This window comes from Urocitellus parryii, chromosome 5, assembly GCF_045843805.1.
Source record: "Urocitellus parryii isolate mUroPar1 chromosome 5, mUroPar1.hap1, whole genome shotgun sequence".
Classification (NCBI taxonomy): Eukaryota; Metazoa; Chordata; class Mammalia; order Rodentia; family Sciuridae; genus Urocitellus; species Urocitellus parryii.
In genome coordinates, this window is record NC_135535.1 from 205,575,376 (window position 1) to 205,596,708 (window position 21,333).

The 21,333-nt window shown below is 38.7% G+C and overlaps 1 protein-coding gene across 1 annotated transcript in view; it reads left to right on the plus strand.

Moving 5' to 3' along the window:
- Positions 1-21,333, plus strand: part of Fank1 (fibronectin type III and ankyrin repeat domains 1) — a 73,044-nt gene that overhangs the window by 23,444 nt on the left and 28,267 nt on the right. The gene's annotated exons all lie outside the window — the stretch shown is intronic.

The window sequence follows — 21,333 nt, forward strand, 5'->3', positions numbered from 1 at the left end:
TACACTGTTTTTGAATCTTTCTGTGGGTTTGAAATCTATGAAATGGGGAGTTGGAAAGTGATTTCAGGACATTTCAAATGTTTTCATGCAATACCTAATGCTCATCTTTTTTTCATTAAGGATACTAATTTACCATTTGTTATTGATAGTTCCCTAGTAGCAAATCTGTTAATAATTCAAAGTATCAAAAGAATGGTGAAAAGGCATTTGATAAAAGTCAAAATCCTTCCCAGTTCTAGACACTTTTAAATGAGGCAGGAACATACAGAGGATTCCTTTATATGACAGTTACATATGTTCTTCTAAATGCCAGCATCGTGATTTGAGACATCAACACCTGGAATCATTCTCATTAAAGACAGGGTCAGGAAAGTAATACCTGTTGTCACTATTTATTTTTGCACTTGGGTGGTAGTAGCTCCAATAGACAAGAGAAAAAAATAGAAATAAAAGAAGAGATTTTTTTTTATTGTTTGGAGATATTATGAATATTTAGCTGGAAAATCCAAGAGAAGTGACAAACCATTATTAAGTGATATGTTCTTGTTAAAAAATTAATAGAACTCTGCTTCCAAAAGTGGGGAGAATGAGGTATTTGGAAGGACCTTCTCTGCTATTACCAAATAGGTAGGTCCTGGCCATGACTCCTGAGTTGCTGGGCTCACAGGAAGTGGATGATACTTTCCCAGACCTACTCCTTTCTGAAAGAGAACCACCAGACTATGGAAAGAAATGGAAGCAGTCAGCTTTAGGCTCTAAAACAGCAATGAGGAAGGTTAATGTGCCACCAGCAATTAGTTTGTTTTGAAATAGGAGCCACAGCCTTGTAGAAACTCCACATTTGCAACATATCTGACAAAGGATTAGATTCCAGAGTAAATGAAGACCTCCCATGAATAAAAACAATAAACTCAGTGGAAAAACAATGTGCAGACAATGGACATCTCACAGGAGAGAGAACATGTTGTAAATAAATATCACAGTCTCTTTGGTAAAGAAATTTAAGCCACAATGAGATTCCATTTTGCATTTACAGGATTGACAATAATTAAGAAATATAATCTTCTTGAGAAACAATTTGGTATTATCTCATAAGGCTGAATATTTGTGTACTTATAGACCAACAGATTTCACTACTAAGCCTAGACCAAAAAAAAAAAAAAAAAAACAAAAAACAAAAAACCTCTTGTGTGTGGAACCAGGAGACCATGAATGTTCACAGCTGTCCTGTTGGTAGTAGCAAAAAACGGGGGGTAATGACATGACCATTGTCAGGAGAATAGCTGAATAAATTACTGTAAATTCACATGATGGAATGCACACAGATAACTCCATAGGAAGTTGAAAGTGCATTTGATACACAGAACTACCAAACATCAGAGTGTAGCAGCACAACACGGTTGTTTTCCCTTGTGACTGCATGGCTGATTGGGGTGTATGGCTCACTGCAGCTGCCCTGCTGGGTGACAAAGTATCAGTAGGCATATGTCAAGCCCAGGAAAATATCAAATCAAAATCCAAGGTATGGTTTCCAGTGAATGTACATTACCCTCTCACCATCATGAAATTGAAAGATCATGAGCAGAAGCCCTCTTAAATTTGGGACATGTCTTGTATGGCAGTGGAAAATTGAGCTGGTTACTTGCAACTTGGTATATCTCAGTAATGACTCTTACTGAAACAGCAAGTCTCGGGAAATAACACAATTTAGTCCATTTTTAAAAATGTATCAGCAAAACTACATAGGATCCATATATGTTAGATCACATTTAGAATTATGGGAATAATCGATACAAGATTGATGGTAGTGTTATCTTTGAGGGGTAAGTGAAAAGGATAAGGTAATGTACATGTAGATCCCCTATGTGTGTTCTGATGGCCGATTCATAGCCCATGCTTGATTTTTGCTTTATTATGTATGTATTCCATGTACTTTTTCAATGCCAAATAGCATGATTGTGATGAAGAGACGGTGAAATGACTAATAAGATAACTCATACATACGAACTGGTGGTAATCAGTCAGAAGATAGAGGAAGGGAATGTTCCAGGTGAAATGCTAGGAAGACATCTCAGGAACTTCTGAGAAGTTTCCTGAGACCTGTGCAAGGCCACAACAGTGGCCTTACTGAAAGCCACAAAAGGAGACTTGAGCAAGTGAATGAAAAGGCATAATTAGAGAAATTTACTAGAAAAAATTATTCTCAGAAAGACGTCAGTTCTTCCTAAATCTATAAACTTAACATTTTATAAAAATGCTAAAGCTTTTGTCCATTCAGACAGACTGAAAATCCTCAGCAAATTTTAATTCGTCAGGGGGGTGGGGGGAATTACTTAAGGAAAAGAATACACACTGAAACAGAATGAGGCACTAAAGTTAATATCGACTACAAATGAGCACATAAATACAAACATTAAAAAGTTGGCAAATACGATAAATATCACCAACTTCAAACATTCAAATATTTTTATTAACTTTTGGAGACACCCATTATATTTTTCCCTGCAGTGTTTGGCTATGTATTTACTAATTTTATGGTATTTTCTTGGGGAAAGAAGATCATTGGTGGAACTTTCTGATAGTCTGGGAGAGGTTCAGCTTTGCAGCTCCCTGTGGCTGGTGGTGTGTCTTTTCCGGATTGCACTCCCAATGGAACTCGTGGGGCAACTTTCCTGCAGGAGCGGCACGTCTACAGGTTATTTCAGATGTAGGATTCTCCTCACATTACTACTCATTAAATTGAGGATACTTTCTGTTAACTGGTTTGCCATTGATGTCTTCCTAAGAGTGACAGTTTTGAGTTTCATTTCATCTTTAAGTCCATGTTTCATGAAAATTCAGGAGTTTAATATTTTCACCATGTGTTCAGGATTCACTTTTCATTAACTACTAAATAATCCAAGAGCCTATTCATTTTATTTAAGATTTATCTTTCTCTTAATTATTGCTTTTAGTTCTGAGAAGTTTCCTTATCACTTGTTTCTTGATGTTAAAATAATTTTTATTAGTTTAATTGTTCATTTTTAATTGCTTGCTTTGTAGTCCAATAATTTTATATATTTTGTTATTTAATGAATAAATGGAGACCCTTTATATATGTCTCAATAAGGAACTTAAAAATTAAAAAAATTTAAACTACTCTGAAATTATTTTTCCAAATTTCAGTTAAAATGACATATTCAGACAGGTGCAATGGCACATAGCTGTAGTCTCAGTGACTTGGGAGGCAAAGGCTGGAGGATTGCAAGTCTGAGACTAGCCTGGGTAACTTAGTAGATCCTGTCTCTAAATATAATAAAGAGGCTGGGGAACATAGCTCTGTGGTAGAGCCCCTGGGTTCAATCCTAAGTAGCATTCACAAACCAACAAATAAACAAAAAGACCTATATTCTACCTTTGTTAACTTTTAAATTATTGCAATATAATTGACATACCATAAAATTCACCCCTTAAAAATGTAATTCATGTTTTTTCTGTATATTTAGAAAGTTTTACAATCATCACCACTATCTAATTTCAGGGCATGTTCATCATCTCCAAAAGGATTCAATTCCCATTAGCAGTCATTTCTCACCTCTCCTCCCTGTTCCTTGCAGTCATGAATCCACTCTTTCATATAGTGTTGTACAATATGGGGCCCTTGGTGCAACCTTTATTAACTTTTTGAGCAAACTTTGAGTCTTGTTTGTGTTCAAGTTTTCCTTTTGAGTCATAAAAAGTATATTATAGAGCATTTGAAATATCATGTGCATATTCTAGAAGAGAGCCATACTTTATAATCGGCAAACCATCTCAGGACCCTTAGATTCTGAGAAGAAAATCCCAGTTGACATGGATGTTTAAATAAGATGTCTAATATAAGGGGAAAATCCAAAAAGAATGTGTAGCTCTTGCAGAATCTGAATTAATCAGTAACTTCGGGGAGGAGGAAGGCTGCTTTCCCAGTGATTGACCAGCTGGGCTCCATCCAGAATGTATTTTAAGTACTTACTAATGTTTTTGAAGAGCACTGGAAACTCCATCACCTCTTCTGATTGTTATATTGTTATATGATGGATCATAAGTGTGTATTACAGGCTATGTTATCCAGAGATAATGCTTTGTTCTGTAGAAATGCCAAAACTATGTTTGGTTTATCCTTATGTGTGCTTTAATTTCATATGGACTTTGACAAAGTTAAAACTTGTTTTTCTGTATGACGGGTGGATTCTAAGAGTAGCACACAGCAATGGAACACACAAAGCAATTTGGATTGTGGAATTTGCAGCAACAGTAATAGTTGGTGCGTGGTTCGTTATTTACTTACTTGATTTCTCACTTAATTTCACATGTTTTCCCTTATTTTGATTAATTCTCCATGTGCCATTTTGGATAAATGTGTCACTTTTTTTTTGTCTTGATAATTTTCCAGGCACTTAAGTAAAAATAGATCAAATTGAGTAATTAATATGATGATTCCCTGAGACTTCTGTTATTTGAAGAGCATTACTTTTGAATTTTTTTTGTAATGCTGGGGATGGAACCCAGGGGTCTTGCTCATTATGAGAAGACAAATACTTCCCCATCCTGATCTCTGATAGGAAAAATCCTTTTCACTTATCAATTTAAGACCTCCCACTATTCGTTATACTATTTTAAGAATAATAGTGTATATTTTTCTCTTGTCTATCCTTCAAGCTAATGCAAAGGTACCTTTCATTTAAATAATGTAATCAGAGTAAACATAGCTTCCTTGTGTACTATGATTTCTGATTTTGGGGAGCCCTCAATACATTTAATCTAGTGTGAAAACTCGCCCAATATCAGTAATGTGTGTCTTGTTACAAAGACTTACTAACACCCACACATGAGAGAGAACATTTAATCCTTGACTTTCTGAGTCTGGCTTATTTCACTTAGCATCTTGTTCGCCAGTCCCAACCATTACCAGCAAAAGCCGCAATTCCATTCTTTATGATTTCATTCTTTATGAGTAAAATTCCATTGTGTGTATATACCACATTTTCTTACTTCATCTGTTGAGTGGCATCTGAGCTGCTTCCATGACTTGGCTATTGGATATTGTGCTCTATAACCACTGATGTGCCTGTTTCATTATAGTAATAATAAGTTAGACCAAAGTAAGGGGAAAGGGTGTAAGGGGATGCTCTGATAATAGAAGGGAGATCAGTGGAGCAAAGGAAGGGGTTGAATGGGAGGGAGGAGGGACAGGAAAAGAGAAGAACAATAGAACACAATTGACCAAATTATCTCTGCCCATGTACGAATATACCACAATAAACTTCCACCTTCATGTATACCTATAAAGTGGTATTTTACAAGAGAACTATAAATAAATAGAAGTAAAGTAAGCAGAATTGTAGTAACAGGGAAGGGGGGAAGGGAGAGGGAAGTACCTGGGGACTGAAGTGGAGTAAACTATACTCCATGCATATATGATTATGTCAAAATGAACTCTAATAATACGTACAACTATGATGCACTAATAAAAACATAAAAGACTTAATTATAAAAAATTTTGAGAAAATTATTTTTTATTTTGGAAGAGACTTGCCAAATCTTATAACAATTTGTTCATGTTTAAGTTTGTTTTATGATACCTGTTTGGTAAGCATTTTTAGCAACTCATTGATATATTCTATTTGACTTTTGGTACATTGGAATAACAATTTTGGAGTTGAGAAATGTATATTCATCGTGTTGCAGTGAAGAAATCTTGGTTACAGGCCAGGAGGAGACTTCTCCCACTTTCGAAAGTCAACACCTTTGTTAAAATGAGGCTATAGAAATGATGTTTCCTTTTACAAGTTTCTGTTTTCTGATTTGACGTATTCTGATTCTTACCATATTATTTATCTCATTTGATGTCATTGTTCTACATATTTTCTGGGCTATTGTGATTCTTTTTGAAATGGTTCTGCATATCATTTCAACCATCAGGAGTCTGTAGTTTCCATTGTTGGATGATATGGAGTTTTTGACACTTGGAAGCTCCTGCCATTCTTTTAATTCATTTTTTTAGCTTCAATCAGATACTTACTTTCCAGTGAGCTTAAATTTTGGATGATCAATAATTATAGAAAAAGTAGAAAATTGATTTGAAATTAAGGCATACATAAGAGCAATTCCCATGTGTTCAGAAATTGCTACTGTGCCCACTGTGCCCCATAATTGTGTAAGCAGATTATTCATATACTACAAATATTGAATTATTGATGGGATATGTGTAGGAGTTTTTCACTGGAACATTTATTTCTTCAGGCTAGTTTGCTGTAATGGTGGCAATTTTCCATGCTGTTTTATCTGGAACTGTCAGACTTTGTGAGGACAAGATGCATCAGATAAGTTAAGGTTTGCATGAGAAATGCATAAATCATGGCACCATGTCCTCAGGGATGTTTGCTACTCGCAGTAGTACTTTGTTGGTGTCCGACAAACCCAGGATGACAAATTTTATGTGATTTGTTGCAAAAAAAAAAATGTGTGCTGCTTTATAAAACTCTATGCACTGTTTATTGGGTATATTTTTGAGAAGCAAAACTTTCTGTTTTAATTAGGTATCAATGAGAACAAAACTTTCTGCTAAAAGCTTTGAAACTTAAATATTTCAAAGAATTTCCACAGACTAGGTTCTGGTATATACACTGAAAACCTGTTTCTTCTTTAACAAAGTGCACATTTGGCTGTATGAACTTCCACTCTGTCCCTGTGTGATGGGGAGTGAACACTGTAGGTGGCAGGAGTACCCCAGAAGTAGATAGTTCCTGTTAAACCAAACTAACCCTCTCAGTCACTTTCCTTTTAGTCAGACCCAAGGAATACTTACATCTTCAATGTCATGAGACACAGTAAGTGGACAGAAGGGAATTTGAAATAGGAAGAGAATGTTTTCATGATACTTAGAGTTTGCACATTTCTTGCATATTCTTCCTTCCTCCCTTCCTTCATTTTAGTTTCAGGACTGTGGATTGAAACAAGGGGTGTTCTACCTCTGAGCTCCGTCCCCAGCCCTTTCTATTTTTTAACTTTGAGGCAGGATCTTGCTTAGTTTCTGAGGCTGGCCTTGAACTTGTGTTCCTCCTGATCCTCTAGCAAAGCTTGGATTTCAGGTATGCAACATTGCACCTGGACTGTGTGCAAATTTCACAAAACGATTTGACCATGTGAACATGGGGTCCTTTGTGGCCTTGAAAGGGGCCCATTACAAGTGAGAGTCTTTCACTTGGGCTCCATTAGCCTTCTAGCAAGTCTTCCTCCAGGGACCTCCTCCTCATATATTCAGTAAATGTGGGTTTGACTCAACAATATTTGTTTATTGGGCCTTCACTGTTCCAAAGATCCAAGGTGCAAGCATCTTGTATGCTCCATCTCTGTGTGAGAGTCGCTTTCTGCCTGTTGTCCCTGCCAGCTGCAGGATTTTGCCCAGGTCTGCCACATGCTGTGTCTGGACTTGTTGCCTTAGCCTTCCCTTGGGGTTGGAGGAAGGGCAAGCAGAACCGTTTTCTGTAATAGAGGAAGCTCCTTTGGGTACCGGGTCCTGTTCCAGGTATGGTTGCACCTTCCCTGTCCCCCATTCCCAGCTCAGTCAAAGCCTAGCATCTATAAGGACAAAGGTCCATAGCACAAGTTTCAGAACCTTAGGTTTGACCGGCTTTCATCCTTTTCTCTATGGGTCCCAAATGTGGCTGGTAATTTTTGCATGTACAAGGTCTCCTAGCTGAGGGCACTTTCCTAGAGCTTTCTGTATCAATGTAGGTAAATGCTCCCCTCCCCTAAAGGTGCTCAGAGTTGCTCTATCTTGCCCAAGGGCACCATTGCAGACTCCAAAGCTTCCATTAAAAAAGAAAAGTTTTGGATGGTTGTCCAACCCTGTGAATATACTGAAAACCACAGAACTATCTGCTTTAAATCAGTAAATTTAAGAGTGTGAATTATATGTCAAAGCAGTTTTTTTAAAAAATTCAGATGTTCTTGAATAAACTCTGACACAAACCAGCATCCCAAATGTGTTTGTCCCTGGTGTTGGGGGGAAGTTTGAATACCAAACATTCCTTTTGTCTCTGGAAACCTCCTATCCACCCTGCCCAGAAGCTCAGGTGCTGTCTTGGTGGGAGAGCCCTTTAGTATCTGAGGCAGAGCCGAGCATCCTGCCTGTTAGTAGACCTCTGTTGGGCCTGATCCACTGGATGGCATTCTATGGGTGTTTGCTTGTCCCTGCAGCCCCCAGGACCCCTGCTGCAGTGATCAGACCCTGGCTCTCCTTGAGAAAGGGCCTGTGGCTATGTACCCACCGAGGGTTGGGGTAGCAGCCTTCTCCCACAGAGATGTCCGCGGAGAGTGTTGTGCTCTTAGCGGTTTGGTTTAAGCTCTGCATATCTTCTGTCATTTTGTAGTGGTTCTCAGGATTGAATGTGTATCAGAACTACCAGAAAGACTGTTAACCCATGAAAGGACTGGCCCTGGCTCAGAGTTTGATGCATTTAGGCCTTGGCTTAGAACTGGGAATTTGCATTTCTGACAGGTTACCAGTGATGATCCAGGAACCCTGCTTTGAGGACAGCTTGACCACATGACCAGGGCCCATCTGTTCTGGGAGGGGCCTGCCAGGTCCCACCTCTGGTGTGCAGATGCATGCAGAACATCAGCTCTGGCAAAGTGGAGTCTCCCAACTGCCCCCAGACCCAGAGCTCCAGCTGAGTCTGAAGGGTGATCTAGTGCTGTCACTCTGCTCTCCAATCCCTCTCTGTAGGGCAGAGCTACCTGAGGGCGACTTCTGCAGATAGGGAGGCTTCCGGCTTTGTTCTAACTGGATCAGCTGTTTTTCTATCTTAGGCTTTATCTTTCTATCAGATCCTCCCAGGCAAGTTTGTCTGGAGAGTGAGTTACAGCACAGGGAAAAACAAAAACAAAAAGCCTCCAACTAACCTTTTTTTTTTTTATGTTAACTTGGATCCTGGGCTCTGGAAAAAGAATGTTCTGGAATTTCCTTTGAGGTCTGAGTGCCAGAGAGCCAGGGGGCCAGAGGGCCTTTTGGGTACTAAGCTGTACTTTTCCATGTCACAGAGAGCCACCTCTCTAGGTCCAGTCTGGTCTTGTGGGTCAGAACTCTAGAGTCGGACAGACCTGGGATCATGTCTTGGCACTGCCAGTTCTACCTTTACATATCATGGAGATTAATGTTCTGTCTGGGGTGACCTTTTATCTCTTTCTCTTGCCTGATTTCTCTGGCCAAAGCTTTGAGTATCGCATAGGACTGGTGATGGTGGTCCCCTTTGTCTTGTTCCTGTTTTTTTTCCTCACTCAGTATGATGCTGGCAATAGGTTTATCCTATATAGCTTTTTTAATGTTGAGGTAGACACCTTCTATTCCTGCTTTATTCAGGTCATTTATCATGAGGGGTGCTGGATATTATCAAAGGTTTGGTAACCAATGAAATGATCATGTGATTTTTGTTCTTGGTTCCATTAGGTAGCCTATTTTGTTTTTTGATTTGCATATATGGATTCATTCTGAAAGAAACTAACTTGATCATACATAAAGGGGTGTGATATTTTTTGTGTTGTTGAATTTGATTTGCAAGTATTGAGGATTTTTGCATCTATGTTTATCCAGGATATTGGCTAGGGCTAGGGATATAGTTCAGTTGGTAGAGTGCTTGCCTTGCATGCATAAGACTGTGGGTTCAATCCCCAGCATACCACACATGCGCGCGTGAGCGTGCACACACGCACACACACTCACGGATTATTGGTCTATAGTTTTCTTTTTTTTTGTTGTATCCTTACCAGATTTTGGTAGTGGGGAGTTTGGAAGGGCTCCTTCCTTTCATTTTTAATGAAATAGTTTGAGTGTTGTTTCCTTCTTTAAAAGTCTAGTAAAAATCTGTGAATCCATCCCTTGAGAGACTTTTTATTATTGCTTTTATCTAATTGCTTATTATTGGTCCGTTTGCGTTTTTAATATACTCTGGGTTCAGTTTATTGGGCCATTTGTTTTAGTCAGCTATTTTGTCACTGTAACTCAAAGACCTGACAATAACGATTAGAGGAGGAAAAGTTTATTTGGCATGTCAGTTCGCAGCTGGCTGACTTCATCGCTCTAGGAGAGAACTGAGACGGAGCATCATGGTGGAAGGCCATGGAGGAGGGAATCTGCTTAAGACACGGCAACAGGGACCCACAGAGAGCTCCACCTACCAGGGCCCAAATACAAAACCATGTGCACACCTCCCGTGATCTACCTCTTCTTGCCCGCCTATAATCACCATGCAGGTAACCCACATCACTGGGTTATTCCACTGATTAGGTTAAACCTCTCAAATTTAATTATTTCACCTCTTAAAACCCTTATATTGTTCACTCATGAGCTTTTGGGAGACACCTCGAATCTAAACCATAACAGTTATAGGTATCTACAAATTTGTCCATTTCTTCTAGATTTTCTATTTTATTGGAATACAATTTTGAAAAATACTCCTGAATGAGCCTCTGGATTTCAGTGGTATCTGTTGTAATATCCCCCCTTTCATCTCCAATTTTATTAACTTGGATCTTTCTTTTGGTTAGTTTGGCTAAAGGGTTCGTGGATTTTGTTTCTTTTCAAAGAGCCAACCTTTATTTCATTGATCCTTTGTATTATTCTTTTCATTTCTATTTCATTTATTTCTACTCTGGTATTTCTTTCCTTCCACTGATTTTGGGTTTGCTTTTTCTTATTTTTCTAGGACTAAAGATGCATCATTAGGGTATTTGAGATCCATTTTTCTAATGTAGACTCTCTCTTGCAGCTATAAACTTCCCCCTTATTACTTGCTGTATCCCAAATGTTGGTTGTGTTTTTATTTTCATTTGATTCTAAAAATTTATTAATTTCCCCCTGATTTCTTTAGTGACCCACTGCTCATTCAGAACTGTGTTGTTCAGTCTGCATTTGCCTATTTCCTGCAGTTTCTCTTGCTGCTGATTTCTAATTTTATTCCAGTATAATCTGATGTGATGCAAGGAGTTACTTCAGTTTTCTTGGATTTATTAAGATTTGCCTTATGGCCTAAAATGTGATAAGTTTTGGATAAGATTTTTTTTTTTGAAGTCAGTTTTTTTTTTTTTTATTGTTGGTCGTTCAAAACATTACATAGTTCCTCATACATCATATTTCACAGTTTGATTCAAATGAGTTATGAACTCCCAATTTTATCCCGTATACAGATTGCTGTATCACATCAGTTTCCCTTCCATTGATTGACATATTGCCTTTCTAGTGTCTGATGTATTCTGCTGTCTGTATTATTCTCTACTATCCCCCCTCCCCTCCCCTCCCCTCCCCTTTTCTCTCTCTACCCCTTCTACTGTAAATCACTTCTTCCATTTGAATTATCTTGTCTTACCCCTCCTTTCCTCTTATATGTCATTTTGTATAACCCTGAGGATCGCCTTCCATTTCCATGCGATTCCCCTTCTCGTTTCCTTTCCCTCCCACCTCTCAACCCTGTTAATGAAAATCTTCGTCTCAAGCTCTTCGTCCCTACCCTGTCCTTGTTTCCTCCCCTTATATCAGAGGAGTCATTTGGTATTTGTTTTTTAAAGATTGACTAGCTTCACTTAGCATAATCTGCTCTAATGCCATCCATTTCCCTCCAAATTCTATGATTTTGTCATTTTTAAATGCAGAGTAATACTCCATTGTGTATAAATGCCACATTTTTTTAATCCATTCATCTATTGAAGGGCATCTAGGCTGATTCCACAATCTTGCTATCGTGAATTGTGCTGCTATGAACATCGATGTAGCAGTGTCCCTGTAGCATGCTCTTATTAGGTCTTTAGGGAATAGACCGAGAAGGGGAATAGCTGGGTCAAATGGTGGTTCCATTCCCAGCTTTCCAAGAAATCTCCATACTGCTTTCCAAATTGGCTGCACCAATTTGCAGTCCCACCAGCAATGAACAAGAGTGCCCTTTTCCCCACATCCTCTCCAGCACTTATTGTTGTTTGACTTTCTAATGGCTGCCAATCTTACTGGAGTGAGATGGTATCTTAGGGTAGTTTTGATTTGCATTTCTCTGACTGCTAGCGATGGTGAGCATTTTTTCATGTACTTATTGATTGATTGTATGTCCTCTTCTGAGAAGTGTCTGTTCAGGTCCTTTGCCCATTTATTGATTGGGTTACTTGTTGTCTTATTGTCTAATTTTTTGAGTTCTTTATATATTCTGGTTATTAGGGCTCTATCTGAAGTGTGTGGAGTAAAGATTTGTTCCCAGGATGTAGGCTCCCTGTTTATCTCTCTTATTGTTTCTTTTGCTGAGAAAAAACTTTTTAGTTTGAGTAAGTCCCATTTGTTGATTCTAGTTGTTAACTCTTGCGCTATGGGTGTCCTATTGAGGAATTTGGAGCCTGCTCCCACAGTATGTAGATCATAACCAACTTTTTCTTCTATCAGATGCCGTGTCTCTGATTTAATATCAAGCTCCTTGATCCATTTTGAGTTAACTTTTGTGCAAGGCGAGAGATAGGGATTCAGATTCATTTTGATGCAAATGGATTTCCAGTTTTCCCAGCACCATTTGTTGAAGATGCTATCCTTCCTCCATTGCATGCTTTTAGCCCCTTTATCAAATATAAGATAGTTGTAGTTTTGTGGATTGGTTACTGTGTCCTCTATTCTGTACCATGGATAAGATTTTTAAGATAGATTCTTGTAGTTGTTGAAGGACCTTTATTTATAATTTATTTATTTGTGATGCTGAGAATTTAACCTAGTGCCTCACACAGGCTAGGCAAGCGCTCTACCGATGAGTACAAACCCAGTCCTTGGAAAGGTTTTGTGTGCTGATGAGAATGTGTGTTCTACAGCTGTTGGATGTAATAATCTGTAAATTTTCCTTAAATGTATCTGATTTATAGTGTAATTTAACTCTGATTTTTTTTTTCTGGAAGATCTATCTATTGATGAGAGTAAGTATTGAAGTCACTCACTATTATCATATTGTAGTCCATTTCTTCCTTTAAGTCCTGTAGTGTGTGTTTTATGAAATTGAGTGTTCTTACCTTAAGTACAAATATATTTAGCATCATTTTGTTGTCTTTATGGATTGTTCCCTTTATAAATATGCAGAGACCTTATTTGTTTCTTCTGACCTATTGTGTCTGAGTCTAATTTATTGGATATGATTATAGCTACTCCTACTTGCTTTGAGATTCATTTACTTTCCAACTTTTCACTTTCTATCCATATATGTCTTTGCCAGTGAGGTGAGTTTCTTGCAATCAGCAGATTGTTGGGTCTTATTTTCTAATACAATTAACCAGTCGGAACCCTTTAATTGGAGAATTGAGTCCATTACATTCAGAAGTATTACTAAAAGGTTGTTTCAAACCTATGTTCATTTCTTTCTTCCTTATTCATCTTAGAGATTTAATTGTTTACTGAATTAACAATATTTGATCTTAATTCTATTTTATCTACTTGTCTAGTGAAATCTATTCCTTACCATATTCTGGTGATTGTGTTTATCTTGCTTTCTCTTCTGTGTGTAGACTTCCTTTAAGTAGCTTCTATAATGCTAGGTTAGTGGTCATGAATTCCTTTAGTTTATCTTGAAGGTCTTTATTCTTTCTTTGATTCTGAAGGATAGCTTTGTTAGACATAGCAATCTAGGTTGGCAGTTATTTTCTTTCAGGGTTTTAAATGCAGCATTCCATGCCTGCTGGCCTGTAGAGTTTCTTTTGAGAAATGTATGATTCTGATGGATTTAGCTTTGTAAGTAACTTGGTACTTCTCTCTTGAAGCTCTCAATATTCTTTCTTCTGTACTTTTGGCATTTAGTTTTCCCAAGATTTGGGAACTTTTCTGATACTATTTCACTGAACAGGTTTCTATGCCTTTAATTGTACTTCTGCTTCTTTGTCAATACTTATCATCTGCATGTTTGGTCTCTTAATCAAGTCCCATAGGTCTTGTATATTTTGTTCTCATTTTTTTCTTTATTACTGTCTAAATGTGATAATTTATCAACTTTACCTTCAAGTCCTGATGTTCTTTCTTTCATTTGAACTATTTTATTGGTGAGGCTTTCAGCCAAATTTTAAAATTTGATTTATTGGGATTTTCACTTTTAAGATTTCTGTTTGGTTCTTTTTCTAAAATCTGTATCTCTTAATACAGGATGTGAAAGAGCATTCCTTAATTCATTCAGCTTCTTATTTATATTCTATTTGAATTTACCAATCACTTAAAAATTTTTTTAGTTATAGATGGACACATACCTTGATGTAATTTATTTATTTGGTGTTGAGGATCAAACCCAGTGCCTTACATATGCGAGGCAAGCACCCTACCACTGAGCCACAACCCCAGCCCTACCAATCACTTTTAACATTATGCTTTTGAACTCTTCTATTTCACCTAATTCAGTATCTTTGGAATCAGTTACTAGGCATTATGAACTTTTGGAGGGGGTCATGTTGTTTTGTTTGGCCATATGTTGGATGAATATATCTTTTCACTTTTATTTGAGAAACTTTCTTAGGGAATAGTTTTCTCTTGAGGATGTGCCCTGGGCTACTGTTTATTTTGTGTAGTGATGAGTTTAATTCCAAATGGACTTAGTTTTGTTGTTTCACTGTGGCTTCTTTGGGTGTAATTGTACTATGTCAAAGCCTGAGGGATGCTTCCTGTGTAGGTCTTGAAAGAGGGGGGTACCTCTGGTAGTTGAGGTAGGTGTGCTGTAGGCAGAAGGGACATATGAGGTACATCTGTGTAATTATTCCTCCGGTCTTGTCTACAATGAACTGTCTGTAAGGGTATGAGAGTAACCTACGCTCAAGTCCTTCATAGGCAGAACGTTCACAACAGTTTTGCCTTGGGGGTAAGTGCCTAGGAGCAGGATTTGGGGCCTATCCCGGACGTGCCTAATTGAGATCATTGGCTGGGAAGCTTTGTATCTCCCCTATTCTTAAAATTGAAGTTTCACTCAGGTTCAAATGTAACTAAGTCATGGCTGAAATAAAATGCAATTTCTCTCAACTGTGCTAGGGGTGCAACTCAGTGGTAGAGCACCCACCCAACCTCTTGAGATTTAAGGTTTCATCACTTGCTCCACTTAGAGGGGAAAAGGCAAACAACAGTAATATCTACAACATATAAACAAACCAGGTGTAGAAATATACTAACAATTGTTAAAAACTATAATGCCAATAACTATAGTAAAGAAAGGCAAAATATTATAGAATGAACTAAAATATTAAAATTAATAGAATGAGAAGAAAAATGAGAGTAGAAGAGAGAAATCTATTAATTTTTTCTTATGCTTATTTTTATTATGTTTAATAATATCAAAAGTAGAAGATGGAGGAAAAAGAACGAGTCAAAATTTCCTCCTGGTTGTTTGGATTGCGGATGCTTCTTTCCACGTGTGTGCACACTTGTTCCAGAGGCCCTTAGTCGGCCTGCTTGAGGGCATGGCCGATGTCTGGGTCACAGCGATTCTCACCAGCCTAGCTTTGGTGTCATGGGGGTTGCACCAGTTGGATCGGTGTTCAGCCCTGTAGACTTCAGCCTTGAACCCAGGGGCATGACAGATATCCAAGCTGTGCTGTGTACCCAGGATGCCTCAGTGTGTGAGGGGGGCATAGTGGAACTAGTCACTTGGTGCTAGAGAGAGAGGCAGGGTCCAAGCATTTCCCACCTTCAGTCCCAGCGTTCTCAGACCTGGCTCCCAGCCACCTTCCTTGCAACTCGTCACGCTGCTCGTCACAGAGGATAGGACCACTGACCACTGTGTCCTCCACTTTTCCTCCAAGAACACCCTCGGTGCTGCTGGAACGACTTGGTGGGTTGTTTCTGGCTCTTCCCCAGGAACAAGTGTCCTGCGTATCTCTCTCCTGCCCCGTCACTATGATGAAGTGTCCACAGGGACACTTTGCTGAGTTTTCTGCTCCCCAGAAGAGTCTGTTCACTAACAACAGGATCCTTCTCAAGATGGCTTCTGGTAGTCTGAGAGTTTGCTGAACAATGTGTTGACTTTTCTTTTCTGAAGTTAGTGTGCTGTGCAGGAGGAGGTACTCTCAGACCAAATCCCCAAGCTGGATTTGAAGCGTGCATAAACTGTGGATCCTCCTGCAATTAGGACTGCCAGCCTCAGCCATTACCAGGGCTAAGCATACCCTTTGGCTCCCTGAGGCTTGTGTTCCCCTCCCCTCTCCTGAGATGGAGCTGCTGGGACTTGCTTTTTGTTCTCTCCCTCACCTCTGACTCTCCACACTGCTCAGATTCCTCATCACTTCTCTGTTGGTCCTCAAAGTTTTTCCTCTCTTTCTCTCCCAGGAATATAATTTCTCCTTTGTTTCCTTGACTCTTCCCCCTTGCACAGTTGCACAAAGGGAACTTTGCCATTTTGCATTGGTTTGTTCATAATTTAAAAGTTAGAGGAAAATGGAGATTCAGATAAAAAAAATGTTGCTGTCTCACAGTTGGACTAGAAAGCATTTGTTCTACGTAGCAAGAAAAACAGTGCACATAAAATATCAGCTCTTGAGTCTTGAGCCAGCACTTCTGTAGGGTAGAGGGGCAACAGCCAGCAGGAGGATTGAATGTATTTGAAGTGGGATTCAAAGTGATATTTTCTGAGCACTTTAAGAAAGCCTTTGATTCTTTGCTTTTCTAAAGATTGTTCAGGAAATATGATTTACTGACGATATCCCTTGCCTGCAGGCCTCCATATATAATGCAAGTTATGCTAGTATAGAAAATGGGAAGGAACAGGCAGATTTATTATCATGTGTGAGCTTGAATAATTTTTATTTTTATTGCTTCCTCACTTTAGACCAAGTTGGAATTTTTTTTTGCTTTAGACCAAAGACTGTTGGGTTTGCAGAAAATATAGCAAAGGTACATTTATTTATTGTGTATATTTGAAATGGTTTAAAGTAATTAAAGTAATTTTAACGTTATGGTTAGGCAGTTTTAAATTAAAGTTGTAGTTAGTAAACATAAGAGTTAAATAACTGGGTGGTAACCTGCGTGTGTATTTATTCAGTGCTTTTGGTGACATGAATGGACACAGTCAGGCTCTTTAGGAAAATTTCTGACTAACTAGAGGGAAGATAGTCTAAATAAACAACTAAGGAGGAGAAACATGAACTTGCTACAAACTTGCACCAGGGCAGATCCTACATGGTATAGACTTTCAACCTATGATGAGTCTTTTCCTTTAGTGGTTACTCTAGGATTTAAAGTAGGCATCTTTAACTCATCGAAATCTTTCTCCAATATCTTTACATTATGCGCAAGAACATTGCCGCGTTCCTCTCGGCTTCTCCCCCACCTGTGGGCTATTGTCGTGCATCTTCTCTATCCAATTAACCTCACAGTACATTTTAATTTTTTTGCTTTAGGCAGGAAACATATTTTATATTTACCTTTTTTATTTTAAGCATTCTCAGTTTTTCTTTTTTGTACAGATCTAGATTTGTTTCTTGTTTGCCTGAGACACTTCCTTTGACATTTTTTTATAGTTCAGGTGTCCTTGTGATGAGTTCTTCCAGTTTTTTTTTTTTTTTAACCTAAAAAGACTTTCTTTTACTTTTATTTCAAAAGCATAATATTACTGGGTAAAGAATTTTAGGTTTACTTTACCCCCTTGAGTTCTTTAAACATGTTTCTGAACAGAGTTTTGCTGTCATTTGTGTGTGGCCCCACGTGTGTGCGCGCGGGCCTCTGAATCCCTCCCTCCCCGTCCCTGTCATAGCTGTTTCACTCATTAACGACTCACACCAACATGGTGCATTTGTTACAGATAATGAACCAATGTTGACACATTGACTAAAGCCCGTGCTTTATTTAGATGTCCTTGTTCATACCCAGTGTCCTTTTCCTGTCCCTGGATTCCATCCAGAACACCACATTACACACAGTGTCGTATCTTCTTAAGTTCCTCTCGGCTGTGACAGCTTCTCAGACTCTTCTTTCTGATGACCTTGGCAGTTCTGAAGCGGGCTGGTCAGGTGTTGGGCAGATGTCTCTCAGCTGGGATATGTCTGAAGGTTTTAGGTGGATTCCACAGGCCTTCTGGAGGAGGCCCACAGAGGCAAAGTGCTATCGTCATCACATTCAATCAATGAGACCTACCATTCCCATGGCTTGTCCCTCTGATGCTCACGCTGATCACTGGGCGGCGGTGGTGTTTGTTGGGCTTCTCCCTCCTTTCCATACTGTGCGTGGGAAGGAAGTCTCTCTGCCCACCTTGCTTAAGGAATGGAGCATGAGGCTCCACTTTATTAGGCCAGAGTGTTCTTGTACATCATTTGCACTTCTCCTGGGTGGATGTTTGTTTTTTCCACTTCTCTTCATTCATGTATTTATGTTAGTACGAACTTGTGAACTTTTTTCATACCTTCAGTTGTAATCCAGTACTATTTATTTATTGTTCACACATTCTAGGTTTGACCATGGGGAGTTCCAATTTCAGTTTTTCCTATGCCCCTTGACTCCCCTTGGTGGGTAATGGGCTTTTAAATTTTTTCATTTTTAGCAATGATTAACTTTTTTGCACTATATGGTGCTTCAGACTCATTTTGTACTATTCCTTGTCCCAGTTCTAGAATTGGCTCTTTCTCCAAGGAACAATTCAATTGAAGAATATTCTTAGAAACCAAGACCTGGATGCTAGATGTGTTCATTGCTGCTGGGGTATCATTGCTTTAGACTTTCTCAGCTGTCAGAGCAAAGAAATATGTGACCATATAGTGACTGTGTATCTACATGTCACATCTACAAACACTTGTGTAAGCTAAGCTGGGCATGAGTTGGTACTCACCTTAGTTCATTCGCCATGTGGATCATTCTGGTCTCCTCCCCCTGTTTATCTGTAACTCCCACTATCTGCCATCCATTTTCTTATTGTTTTGTTCCAGTAGATTCCAGTATACCTGCACAGCAGCATGAGAATTACTCGCCTGTAACCCTGTGGAACAATGTTATCCACTAGAGCACAGTGCTCACATCCAATTTCCTTTGCCTTTAGAGACTGCTCTCATTTAGAGTTACTTGGGGCGAAACCTTTCCACTCACCCATTTAAGAGGCAGTTTCTTATGTTTGTAATACAGTTAGGTTGTTTGGTCATATTCTGTATTTTGTCTTGGGAGTTCCCAAACTCCTAGGTGTTGCATGTGTTTTTATTCTTAAGTGCTGCAAAGTTCTATGGGTTTTGACAATTGCAGCGTTGTGTACCCACTATTATAATATCACAAGAAAATAGTTTTATTACCATAATAAACTCCCCTTTGTTTCACCTATCTAACCATTCTTCCCCCTGAAATCCCTGGCACACCCTGACCTTTTTAACAGTTCTCATAGTTTTGTCTTTTCCGAAATGTCTGATTTAGAATCATGGAGATATGATGTATCCTTTGCAGACAAGCTTCTTTCACTCGGCAACCTGCATTTAAGTTTCCTCCATGTCTCTTCAGGACTTGACAGATTTTTTTTTTGTACCCAAGGGTGCTCCCACTGAGCCACATCCCCAGCCTTTTTACAATTTTTTAAAATTTTGAGGCAGGGTCTTGCTAAGTTGTTTATGGCTTTGTTAAGTTGCTCAGGCTGGCTTTGAACTTGCCCTTCCCCTACCTCAGCCTCCTTAGCCACTGGGGTTCCAGACTTGTGCCACCACACCTGGCTTAACAGATCATTTTTTAAAAAATCACTGAATAACAAATGTCCTATTGTTGGGGTATACAAGTTTCTTTATCCATTCACTTCCTGAAGGACCCTATTGGTTCTAGTTTTGGGCAATTATGAATAAAAGTAGAATAATATGTGTAAATGTCCATATAGTCAATATAAGTTTTAAAATCAATTGAGCATTTACCTAAATGCATTATTGCTGGCTCATATAATAAGACTATGTTTAACTTTTTCTTTTTAAATGCCAAATGCTATTCCAAATCATTTTTGCATTCCTACCAGCAATGAATGAGAGTTACTGTTTTTCAGCATCTTTTCTGCCATTTGGTAGACTTTTGAGTTTTATACATTCTAATAGATGTGTTATCATAATTTGCAATTTCTTAGTGACAAATGGTACATCTTTACATATGCTTGTCATCTGTATTATCAAGTCAGATCTTAATTGCTTAATTGGGTTTTCTAATTGTTGAAGTTTAAGAATTCTTTGCATATTTTGGCTTTACATCTTATATCCAAATGTTTTACATATCTACATGATAAATGTGCTTATTTCATCCTTATTCCTGAAGGGAATCTTGCTGAGTATACAGTCCTAGACTGACAGCTGCTTGTCCCTCTTTCTGAAGATTTTATTGTACTTTGTTCTGGTTTGCATTGTCATCATTGAAGACTCTGCTGTCATTGTGACTTTTTTTTTTTTTTTTTGTCAGTGGTGTGTATTTTCTCTCTAGTTGCTTTTGGGGTCGTATCACTACCTTTGATGTTCTGCTGTTTCATTTTTACATGTCTAGGCATGTTTTTTTTTTTTTTTTTATCCTGATGTGTTTTGCTTCCTGGAGTTGTGAATTCTTGTGTGTGTGTGTGTGTGTGTGTGTGTGTGTGTGAGAGAGAGAGAGAGAGAGAGAGAGAGAGAGAGAGAGAGAGAGAGATTGAGATTTGTTTTTTGAGACAGGGTCTTACAATGTTTCACAGGCTAGCCTTGAACTTGTGATACTCCTGCCTCAGTCTACTGAGTAGCTGGGATCACAGGTGTGGACCACCATGCCCAGCCTCTTCTATTCTTTTTGTTTTCCCTTTCTGGCTCTCTGATTAACTATATGCTGGATCTTCTCATTCTACTCTCTTACCCTCTATTTTATATTTTCATTCTTAAAATTTGCCACTTAATCCACTCAATTTCATACTCCAACAATTTTTTTTTCATTTTTATGATCTCCATTTGCTTTTTTCCTTGAATATTTCTGACCATTCCTAGTTTTGCCACTGTATATTCAGTTTGTAATTGAACCCTCTACTTCTTCATACTTTGTTCCAGATGTTCTGGATCTTACAATTCCAACTCCTCTGTTCTTACAGACTGTGCATTCTGACTCTATTGCTTGCCTTCCTTGGTGTCTGCCAGTCTTTGCTTGATTTAAAACCATGTGGCTAACATGGTGAGCCTTGCCTTCAGGTAGCATTTGCTTCTGCCTCTGAAGGTAGTCAAGGGGCTTCCCTGAACCAGGATTACTCTGGATGCCCTAAAGATTTTTGATGAGAGGAGGAGTCTCAAAAGTCTCCTTCGTTTGTTTGTTTTCTTGCTTGTTTTTTTGTTTGTGGTACTAGGGATTCAACCCAGGGCCTCGCACAGGCCAGCAGGTACTCTACC